Raw genomic sequence first — 11,314 nt, 5'->3', positions numbered from 1 at the left:
TGGTCACTGACTTTAATATTAGGTATAGTACCTGCAGTTGGGAATTGAGCATAGTTATTAATCGGGAATATTGTTGTCTTATCCAAGTTTACCTTATAGTTCGCGAACTTTGAAAATAATTCTATTGAATTATTGATTTTGTAAAGATCCGTGTTGGGAAGAGAATAATATATATTTAAATCATCTGCGTACGCAGATAGAGAAATGTCAGTGTTAAAAAGGAGGGGTATATTATGAAATGTTCTTTGTTTTATTAGTAAGAATAAGGGCTCAATATATAGGTTGAATAGGAAAGGTGTTAGGGGGCATCCTTGTCTAATCCCATTGTTAATATTTATTTTTTTTGGAGCTAAGTTTATTAATTTGTAGAGTGGTATATGCTCTGTTGTGTAAAGTGTTTATATAGTGAATAAACTGTGTAGGAAAGTTAAATTTTTGCAGAATCAAGGTCAGAAATGACTTATTGATTCTATCAAATGCTTTAGAAGCGTCTATAGCTAAGGTGTAGATAGTTGTTTGTTTCTTTAGGGATAAAGATATCATTGCTTCAAGAGTTAGAGTTTGATCAACTGTTTGTCTCTGATTGATAAACCCAGATTGTTCTGGGGAAATAATTTTTGTAATTATAGTCTTAGTTCTATTAGCCAAAATTGCTGCCATAATTCTCATATCCAAATTAATAGAAATGGGCCTGTAATTATTAGGGTTGGTTGTGTCCTTGTTTGGTTTAGGTATTAATATGGTTCTGGATGCATTTAGGGGTGGGTCAGAGATACCCTCTTGTATTATGTGATTATATAGGTGATGTAGTATGATCGACATCTTAGAACTAAAGCATTTGTAAAACTCGGCTGAAAAACCATCAGGACCTGGCGGCTTATTATTTTTGAGGTTATTAATTATAGTTTTGATGTCCACTTGTGTAAGTTCAGCTGATAGAGAAGTTTGTTGTTGTACCTCTAGCCTGGGGAAGTTTAGTTCATTAATAAATAAAAGTAGTTCCTGTTCATTGAATGTTTTGGGGGTAGGGTTGTACACATCTTCATATATGCTCTCGAAGACCTTAACTATATCTTGTGAGTTAGAGTAACTGTTTTGCTGAAAAATAAGTTCCGAGATATGTGGATTAGGTTTATGTTGATTCAACAGTCTTGCCAAGAATCTAGAGGGGAGTTGGGCCCACTGTGAGTAATTGGCTAGGTTTTTTATTTCTTGAAATGATAGGTTTTCTGCTTGTAGTGCTAGTAACGTAGCTTGAAGTTGATTAATGGAGTTCTCTACCTCCACGGAATAAGACTGCTGCAGCCTAAGCTAAAGTTTAGATATTTCATCCTTAATACTTTTTTCTTTGGTGAAAATATTTTTCTTATAGAAAGCGTATTTATTGATTAACATCCCTCTAATTAATACCTTGGTGGTAGCCCAAGTTATATCGAACAGAAAGGTGTTATCTACAATAGCTAAAATGCATCGGTCCAGTAATAAGCCAGTTTCTTTTCTAATATCTTGTTTTTCTAATAAGTTAGGGTTCAAGTGCCAGAGTCTATTATTGTTATGTCGTGAGTTGCAATGTGCCCAATCTATTGTAAGGGTGATTTTCGAGTGATCCGATAGAGATCTGGGTTCTGTGTCTAGTGAAAGTTTAAATTGTAATAGGGTGTCCGAGACTAAGAAGAAATCCAGTCTGGACCAAGTTTTATGACATTGTGAAAAGAAGGTAAAACCTTTACTATTTGTGTGAGGGATGGTAATGAGGTGTGGGTCGCTAAGTCTAAAATCATTTTTGATTTTGAAAAGGGCAGTAGTGGCCTGTGAGTTGAATTTAGTTTTTTTGTTTGTTCTATCTATATTTGGGTCTTGAATAGAGTTCCAGTCCCCCCCTAGGATGTAGTAGTGTTCTGGGAAGGAGTTTATCAAGTTATAGATGCCCATAATAAATTTGTGTTGAGAGGAGCAAGGGGCATATACATTTACTATCAAGATTGGTTTGTCTACTTTGTCAATTTTGGTTATAAAATAACACCATCTGCCTTTTGGGTCTGAATCTTGTCTTAAAATATTGTATTGGAATGAATTTTTAATAGTGATGGCAACTCCTGCTTTATTGGTGTTATTACCAGCTGCTATAATAGATTTGATCCATTTTTTATTTGCCGTGTGAACCCACTGCTCTTTTAGTAGGTGTGTTTCTTGTATCATTATAAAGTCTAGATTGGATTTATATACAAGATACATGAAAAGCTTTTTCTTATTATCTGTTTGTAAATCTTTAACATTCCATGAGGCTAACTTCAACATCTTTTCTTTAGAACTTGAATACCAAATCAGAAGCTATGTACTGTACTGTTAAATAACCGTATCACTGCAGGACCCCGAACACATACATACATTATTAGATATAGATGAGAAACTCTTCCAGCTTTATCCCAGTGCCTAACCACTACCTCTGTCCCCCTGGAAGAGATTGGGATACCAGTTCTTATTAGAAGCACAATTGTTAGATAGAGACTATAGAAATTCTTTTTAGGGTTTAACCATGGGGTATCCCTATTCATCCAGTATCCCAGTTCATTATACCAATACCAGCAGAGCATAGAAACCTATTCTATCCCTAGTACCGTAGCTTGAAACATCATGCAGAGCACACATTGAAAGTAAAGTGAGAAAATTGTTAAGTTAACTATATATTTACATTCATGTAGAAAACATTATATCCTGTATTTTGATGAGCCCTTAATTTATCTAGAACACCTTTCTTGGACTATGTATTCATACAGGGCTTGAACAATGCTAGAGTATTTTGAAACAAGATATTTTCATCAAAACTGCACAAATAACATTTTTTTTTTCCTTTTTTCTTTTCCTTCCCCTTCTTTTTTATGGCTTGTACTATAGATAAAACTGATTGTCCATCTGGTTGTGACCATAATCCACAAGTTGCTCTCTTAATGTTTATGTAAAAAAAAGAAAAAAAAAAACGCCTCTGTTTTTTAAGCTGAATAAACAGAGACTAATATGCAACCAGACATAAGATCCACCTATATTATGCATTTCCACTGTTTGCTCTTTAAACAGTACAACATTAAATGTATTAAGCCCTTAGATTTCTTCAGCATCCTATCATATTTTACAGTCATAATGTAGTTTTTAAAGTACCTTTGTATAGTGAGATATCCAGTATTTTGTCCATATTAGTGTGAGCCTGCTTCCTCCACAAAGTTTTGCTGTATCCTCTGGTTGCTTGAGTTGTTTTTACTCTTCACTTTCATTTTTATTCTCCTTCGGTGCAGGACTGTGTAGAGTTGGGCTCTGTAGCTTTAAGGAAGCATTGCACCTTGGGAATTCAGCCTTCACACAAGGCTAGTGTTGACAACCTAGCCTGTTGGGAGCTAGAGCTTCTATTTTAGACCGACGATTATGTGAAGATCATACCCAGGAACCAGCACTTGATTTCAGATGCAAAAAGCAGGGCCCCTCGGTCAGAAATCAGAGGAAAAAGAAGCTTAGCAGAAGCACGTTATACAAAACAGGCAATCTAGATTATGTGGAAGGATCTTCTTTTCTTTTTACTTGTGGCAGTGAGAGCATAACTATCGTTTATTGGGTTTTAAAACACGTTTTTTCCTGGGTTTGTTTTAAATACTTTAAGAAACGTCGCAGCTGCTTCTTCCTTGTTGTTGCATGAGTATCTGTGGTCTTGCATTGTAAAGGTAAGTGTGTTAGGGAACTTCATTTGGAATCTGGTTTGTTTTGTTATGAGGAAAGAACAGCAAGGGGCAAGCTTTTGTCTCTCTAGTTTAATTTGATATGGTAGATCTTGAGCAATGGTAATGCTCATGCCATTCCAAACCACAGATTTTTTTGTTATGGCAGCAAGTAATATTTTGTTAACATGAAGAAAGCTAAGGATCTTGGCATATACAATTCTTGGTCTAGTTACAACTGGTGATGGTCTAAGAGCCCTATGTGCTCTCTCAATAGTGATTTGGTTAGCTTCTAAATCATTTCCTAGGAATAGGGCAAAGATTTCTGACAGTGTGTTCAGCAGCTTATTTTGATCTACATTTTCAGGGATGCCCCTTATAATTAAGTTGTTCCGTCTAGATCTGGCTTCGAGATCCAGGATTTTTGCTTGTATTTCCTGAATATCATTTTTGTTGGTATTTGACTCCTTTTGGATGCTTTCTATTTGAATGTCGTGATCCATTATTTTAGATTCTATTTTGTCCAGTCTTGTAAGTATTTTATCTGTAGATGAGCCAATTGCGTTGATTTGAGTTGATAGGTTTTGTACAGCTTCCTGAATGGGTTGCAAAGCTACTTTCAAGTCTTCTAGGTTGGAGTTTTCTGACTTGTTTTTATTTGAGTTTGCATTTTTACTAGATTCCACAGCTTTGCTAGTTCTGGCTCTTTTAGATGTTGTATCTTTTTCAGGTGAGTTTATTGTAGTAAATTTTGATTTAGTAATCTGGCTTTCCATAGATTCCTGATCATTAGGCATTTTGTTTGATCAGACTTACTGTATTTGGTAGAAGTTCTTCTGTGTTGTAATTTAGGATTACCTCGACCTACAGTATTCAGCACAAAGTTCACATGTGGCAGAGACCCTTACAGCTATCTGCAGAAATCCTGTCTTTTTAGCGAGGATCCAGATTTATTTCTTATTCCAGTTTGTACCGTAAGTTGCTCCTATGCCTGTAGCATGTATTTGGTGATATAAAGAATTTTATCTCCCTTATATTTTATGTAAAATGTTCGGGTAAGGTGATCTACTGGGTTTCAGCACTCTCTATAGGATGGCAGCCATCTTGCTCTCTCCGTGCACCATCAAACTTAATACCAAAAGTGTTTTGATCCAAGTCCTTAATAAATTCAGTTACACTGGATCTACCACCATCACATAGAAAGATTAAATCATCTATGTGTCAGTGATCTTCCACTACAGGATTCCAACTACATTCTGTACAAAATTGTACCTCAAAATATACCATAAATAGGTTTGCATACATTGGAGCAAATACTACTCCCATCGCTGTTCCCTTAACTTGTTGGTACAAAGTGTCATTAAATTCAAAAAAGTTATTTTTGAGACAAAAATGTACTAAGTCTGTTAAATAAGTTAATGGAGTAGCTCCTAAATGGAACTTTAGTGCTTTAATACCTAATTCATGTGAAATATTTGTATACAAATTTTTAACATCTATCACTATCCAGTATTTATTTTCATTCCACTGAATTTTATTCACCTTATCTAAAAAAATCAAAGGCTTCTTTAATATATGATGGTAGCTTTTCCACTTTTATCAATAACTGTTCATGCAGCACACTACCAATGTTATGTAGAAAGTAATTACATGCAGAGACTATGGGGCGGCCTGGGGGATTGTTCTCACTTTTATGTAACTTAGGGAGACAATAAAATTTAGCCATTGAACATCCCTTTATTGAGAACTTCTTCCCTACATCTTTTTTTGTAAAGTATCCCAATCTATGCCCCTTCGGTATTAATTCATTATAAGCTAACAATGCCATTTCATATTCCTTCCATACTGTGACTCTATATACCTCTTCATTATTTAAATTATCCATACACATTTTATAATACTGCTCTGCAGTCATTATGACTAATTACCTTTATCTGAAGGTTTGAAAATTATATCATTCCTATTTCTTATACATTTTAATGCCTCCCACTCACTTTTTGATAAATTGTATATTAGTTTTTTGTAAAAATTTCCTGCATAGAAACATTAACCATACTAGAAAATTGTTTTAACTACTTCATTTGTGAAGGGAGGTATATAATCACTTTTACTGCTAACACTGTCAGTAGATAACAAACAATAAACATTTTCATACATTTGAAAAGACGACACATGAAAAAAAACTCAATTGATTCAGTATCATCATTAATGGAAACATTTCCTTCTTCAGAACATATCATATTATAATTATTATTAAACTTAGAAAAAAAAGCATAATAAATGCAGTTTTCTAACTAATTTAAATACATCAATTTAAAAAGCATATTGTCTAGATATAACAGTTGGAATAAACTTGAGGCCACAATTTAACACAGCATATTCGGCATCAGTGAGACTATAACCTGATAAATGAAACACATAATTGGCATTTACAATGTTCCCTGTTGTTAAAGTCTCTAAAAAGTTAATACCATCGTGTTTTTTTAACCTGTTGGTTCTGCTGTTGTCTCCTCCATGCCTTATCCATTTGTCCCCTTTTCCGACCTCCTCTACTCGTATTGGGTCTATTATCAAAGTTTTATTGCATATAATCACTCCTCTGTGCAGGCAGAAGTGAAGGATAGTCCAACTTACCATCCGACCATTCTCCTGAAGCTTCAGTAGCCTCCAATGAAGCAAACGGGACACCATGTCTCTTTCTGCTTTCCTGCTTAAGGGATGCCCCCCAGCAGTGCATCGATTTTTATTGGTTATCAGCTTAAAGGCAGTCTCATTTGCATACTCTTAAAGATCTCTGCAATTTATGGATCTTCCTGTCAATCAAATTCACCATTTCTGTTAACACTTTCTCATTAAGGCTTCCCAACACTGTTTCAAACTTTGGAACCATAAGGGAATTGCATAAAGTAGAGCACAATGTGGAAATTTCACTTTTAATACGTTTTTGTTTTAACAAGTCTCTTTCAACCAAAATAGCCACCCACTCTGTAGTACAGTGATGTGCAGCCATAGCCCATCGTTTAGCAAACTAAGCATCTTCCTCATTAAAGGTGTAGATGGATTTTTATACGCTTTTAGTCCTTTTGGAGTAATATTTAGCTCCAAATATCTTTGCAAGCTAATATTGTAGTGGGTGGCATTCTCTTTAAACAACTAATTTTCTAACTTATTAACAGTGCCTTGTAGCTCTGCCATTAGAGCTATAGTATGATTATGTCCCACAGCAGTAAAAGGATTAGTTGTCCATTTCTAACATCCTTCTAACAATTTATCCCAAATCTTTTGTGTTTCACCAAGTTTAGGTGTAGGCACAGGATTTAACACTATCAGATTAACATTCTCCCACCTGCATTATATACTGCTCCAAAGTTCTTTGTGTGTTATCTCCCAAATCATCTCTAAAAATTCTGGGAATCTGCAATGACGGATCGCTGGCCATTAGGAAAAGATAATCAACAACCACTAATGAAGAAACCAGTTCAAAAACGACTCAGCCAGTAAATCCAAATCACAATTTATTGCACTAAAATAGCTATAAAACACGAACAATTCTTCTCTCTAGTGCCTCGGTCAATGCCTTTAACAGAGTATAACCTTATTTTTCAACATCTTCAGTTATATACAAAAACACAACCAATAAAACAATTAAAAAATTCATTGCAAGAGCCATTTCCAATTAAGCTCTCTATTTAACTTCTTAGGGTGTAAAGTATCAAATTTTAAAATAAAAATTGCTTCTTTATGTTGTAATTTACTTTTTAAACATGTGTCCTTTGCACAATGATTTTTTTCCATAATAGTATCTTTTAGCTTACTAGCATCACTTTTATGGTACATTTTGAAATGTAGCCCTAAAGGGCTTTCAACTTTCGCATTTTTAATATTTCTTAAATGCTCTAAATATCTAACTCAAAAACTGTGTTTAGTTTCTCCTCTATAAAATAAATCACATTCACATTTAAGTACATATATAATACCTTCTGTCATACAACTATAACTGTCACATAAATAATACTGGTAGTTGGTAAGCAGAATACATTTATGTCAGTAATGCAGAAATATGTCAACATATCTGCTAAAGTGTCATCTCAGGCCTGCTGTATGGATTGCTGTACTGTCTGCATACTTGTCATCTGTACAGATATTTGCAGAATGTCCAGGTGTGTGATACATACTTCTGGGCCATGTTTGCCATCAGTGATTGAGCTGCAAACTCAGTGGGGGCTGGTGACTTCAAATTAAAGGGGGGCTGCAGGAGACAGCTGAATGGGTGGGGCCAATGGAAAGGGGTGTGGCCAACTAGAAAGGGGTGGGGCTATGCTCAAAACCACAACAAATGGAACTTTAATTAAATACGTTGCCCTGGGTGCCAAACCATCATTACGAGAATCCAAGCAAGACAAAATGAAGTGTAGAAGAAAAAAAATATTTCAATGCATTGGCTACATGACATCTTACTTAATATCTAGATTCAAACAAAAAGGTTGTGAAGCATGAAAAAATAAATTACTTTTTAAATGCATTACTGGAATGCTATTCAAAATCAAGTATAAAAAGCAGCACTCAGCTCAAACCACTTCTCCTTGCACTGCAGTTCTAATTATAATTTATGTTCAGCTTTATAAAATTACCAAGTAACATGCTGAAAGTAGCAATCTCTGTAATACCCCCACTTGTAAAAACATTTCTTATCCAAAAAAGACCTGCTGCCTGACAACTATCTACTTGTTTCATGGGGAACACATCAAAGTAAAAAATGAACAGTGAACAAGAAACAAGCTCAATATAAATTGCTTAAAGGATTACTACACAAGTTATGGACCACACATGATATATTGGCATTCTGCTTAGTTTACGGGTAAAGCCTGCAAAGTCTCCAACAAATGTAATGAGCTTCAGAAAATACTGTAATCCTGTCCTTTATTACAAATACTGTCATATGCATTTCAATACCTAAGGCTTATACATTATCTAGTTATGTAAATATTCTCTGCATGGCAACAATGAAAAGGCTTTCAATGTTCGTGATTCTTTAACAGTCTGCTTATTAAAGCTTACTTGCATCTTACAATCTCTGACAAGCTTACCTGATGGTCATTAAAGCATTGTTACTTTAATACAGAGCAAAAGGGCACTGCAACAGCATGCATTTTCTGAATAATAAGAAGCATAAATCAACAGTATAAAAATATGACAGAAAACCAGAACATTCTGCAAAATCAAGGACAGATGAAAAGCCACGGTCATACTTGTGGTCCACCTAGGATGGGGGAACACTTTGCACACTTAAACTGCATAATTGCTCCTTGCCTTGCTTGGACACATCCAGAGCCACTACAATGGGGAGTGGGATGCAACAAGTAGGTCAAGGTTTGAAATGTCTCTGGCTGATGGTGATGGCTCTGACACTCATACCGCTCAACCTCAGAGCAAGAAATCTGGACAAAGCCATACATAGAAGTGGGACACAGGCCCAAAAATAAAGAAAATTTGTAAATATTGCTCTTATAAACTTAGAAAGATCATACAATAGTAGTAGGTCTTGCATTAGTATGAATTTTCTGAAGGGTATGAAATCTGAAACTCACGTCTGCCATTATTTTCTAACTTCAGTCTTTAATGATTTGCTACTAATTTGCCAGAAAACCACAATATCATCTAGCCCCATTTCCTTATGGTAATACTTTATTCTCTTTGACAGTGTAGATAACCTAATTTTCTTTAGATCCTGGTCCCCTTCCTTACCATCCAGAACTAGATTCCACTAACCTGCTCAGGCAATGACTCCCTCTGAAAAGGCAATCAAATGTTTCAAAATTGAGCCCTTGAAGCATGTAAATGGATACCAGTGTGAACAAAAATCCATTAATAAGCCCTTTAATCGCAACATACATAACCTTTGTATCAGAGAGTGTGTCCAAAATTTGTATTACAAGTTGTCCAGTGATGAGGATTGTTACCCTCGTGCACTTACCTTAAGCTGGAATCCTTTCCAACAATGAGTGTTTCCCTTAGTTAAATGAGTGTCTTGCAGGCTACCAAATGCATATATATTTCCTGATAGTAAAACTCTATCATGCTTGAGTGGGCTATTTTGATCACCTACATTCCAGCTGAGGACCTGTATTTGTCCTGCTGTAACTTTCTATACCTATGCAATACTAACATAGTGTCCTTAGATAGATTAACTGTGTCAGTTTTCTTCATGTGTAGAAGGCCAAAGTTTAGTAAAATAAACCAATTTCAACACAGCTCATTCTACAGTAGGAAGAATGATGCATGTCCATGTCTGTAATTTTAAATTCAGACTAAGTCCATTGTTGCTCAGATGTAAGTATGCGCTTGTAAGTATAAGAGCATAAAGGCAAACAAAGACATTTGCCTGAAAAACTACTTTGTTTTTCAGATGTTCTATCCAATTTGCTAACATTTACTAAATACTACCTTACGAATGCAAGGTTCAGGTAGTTGTATGTGAATCACTTCCATGTCTTCAATGAGCCTCGACCATCACTGCAACTTTCTCTAAATGTATGTGTTGCTTTTTGCCGACTTCAAAAACGTTACTTATTATGTGGCTAGTGCCTGATCTGATTGATGTCCTTCTGAAGAGTGCTGCTAGGCACTTCTTGCGGCAGCCGCCCATCAGTAGGTGGTTCTCAGCCTCTGCAAACTGCAGTACCCAGGCGTCACTTTCTGCAGAGCTTTGCTTGCCGGCTAGCGAGTGGCACTCCTTGGAGAGCATGTTGAAGCCTTCCGCCTTGACCTCAGCTACCCTATTTGGTCCCGGCCAAGGGATATGAGGCAAGGGCCAGTGTGCTGCACTTCATGGCCAGATGCCCGCACACTTAAATGCAGGGTGATCTGGACAACATAATGGTCTCTTATGTGTAGTTTCACCTCATTGGTGTCTGCCACCATCTTCATCATGTCTCGGTAGCTACATTTATCCACGGCCTGTGCCACCAGCATCTGAAAACAGGATCGGATCTTGCAGGCTGAAAGATAACCAGAGGCTGTGATGAATTCAACCCAGAGGGACATGCTCCTTTTGCGGCCATCACTTAACTTCAGTACCGCGCACCCTGGCAAAGAACCATCATCCACAAAGTTGAAGACCCCCATCTGGTTCAGATAGAGTACCACCTCAAACACTGTGGGTGAGATGACTTTGAGGCCCTCGTAGCAATTTTCCATCTCATTCAGGGAGCTAATGAAGTGCGGCTCTTGGACCTCCATCTCCTTGAACACATCAGAGACCACCTTGCAGACATCCTGGATAGTGCTGGCAATGGCCGCCTTGCACGCCTGGCACTTCTCATTGTAGTACTTTACTACTTGTTGAGATGATACACTAGTTTGGCCTGGGCTGCGATCATGTTGGGACAGAGATCCGGATTGTAGACCGGAGTCTCACAGTAGGTTGTAGGATCCAATGCGGCTAACTTAACTGGAGCCAACTTCAAAGTAGGGAGAAAAACGAAAAAAAAAAATCAGCTCTAAAATCGCCAAAAGTCTGAGGTAAAAAAGCAGGGTTAGATCTGAAATGTGAGCTGTTCTTAGGCACTGTTAGAATAATCCTGTAATCTTTACAACAGCTATTTAAAGTG

The 11,314-nt window shown here is 36.5% G+C and overlaps 1 pseudogene; it reads right to left on the bottom strand.

Moving 5' to 3' along the window:
* Nucleotides 1-10,197: 10,197 nt before the first annotated feature.
* LOC122804022 lies at nt 10,198-11,083 on the bottom strand (annotated as a pseudogene).
* Nucleotides 11,084-11,314: the final 231 nt, after the last annotated feature.

Source organism: Protopterus annectens, chromosome 6.part0 (assembly GCF_019279795.1).
Source record: "Protopterus annectens isolate FY-2018-M chromosome 6.part0, PAN1.0, whole genome shotgun sequence".
Taxonomy (NCBI): Eukaryota; Metazoa; Chordata; order Ceratodontiformes; family Protopteridae; genus Protopterus; species Protopterus annectens.
Note: the sequence above shows the minus strand (reverse complement) of the source record. Positions and strands in the feature narration are given on the sequence as shown.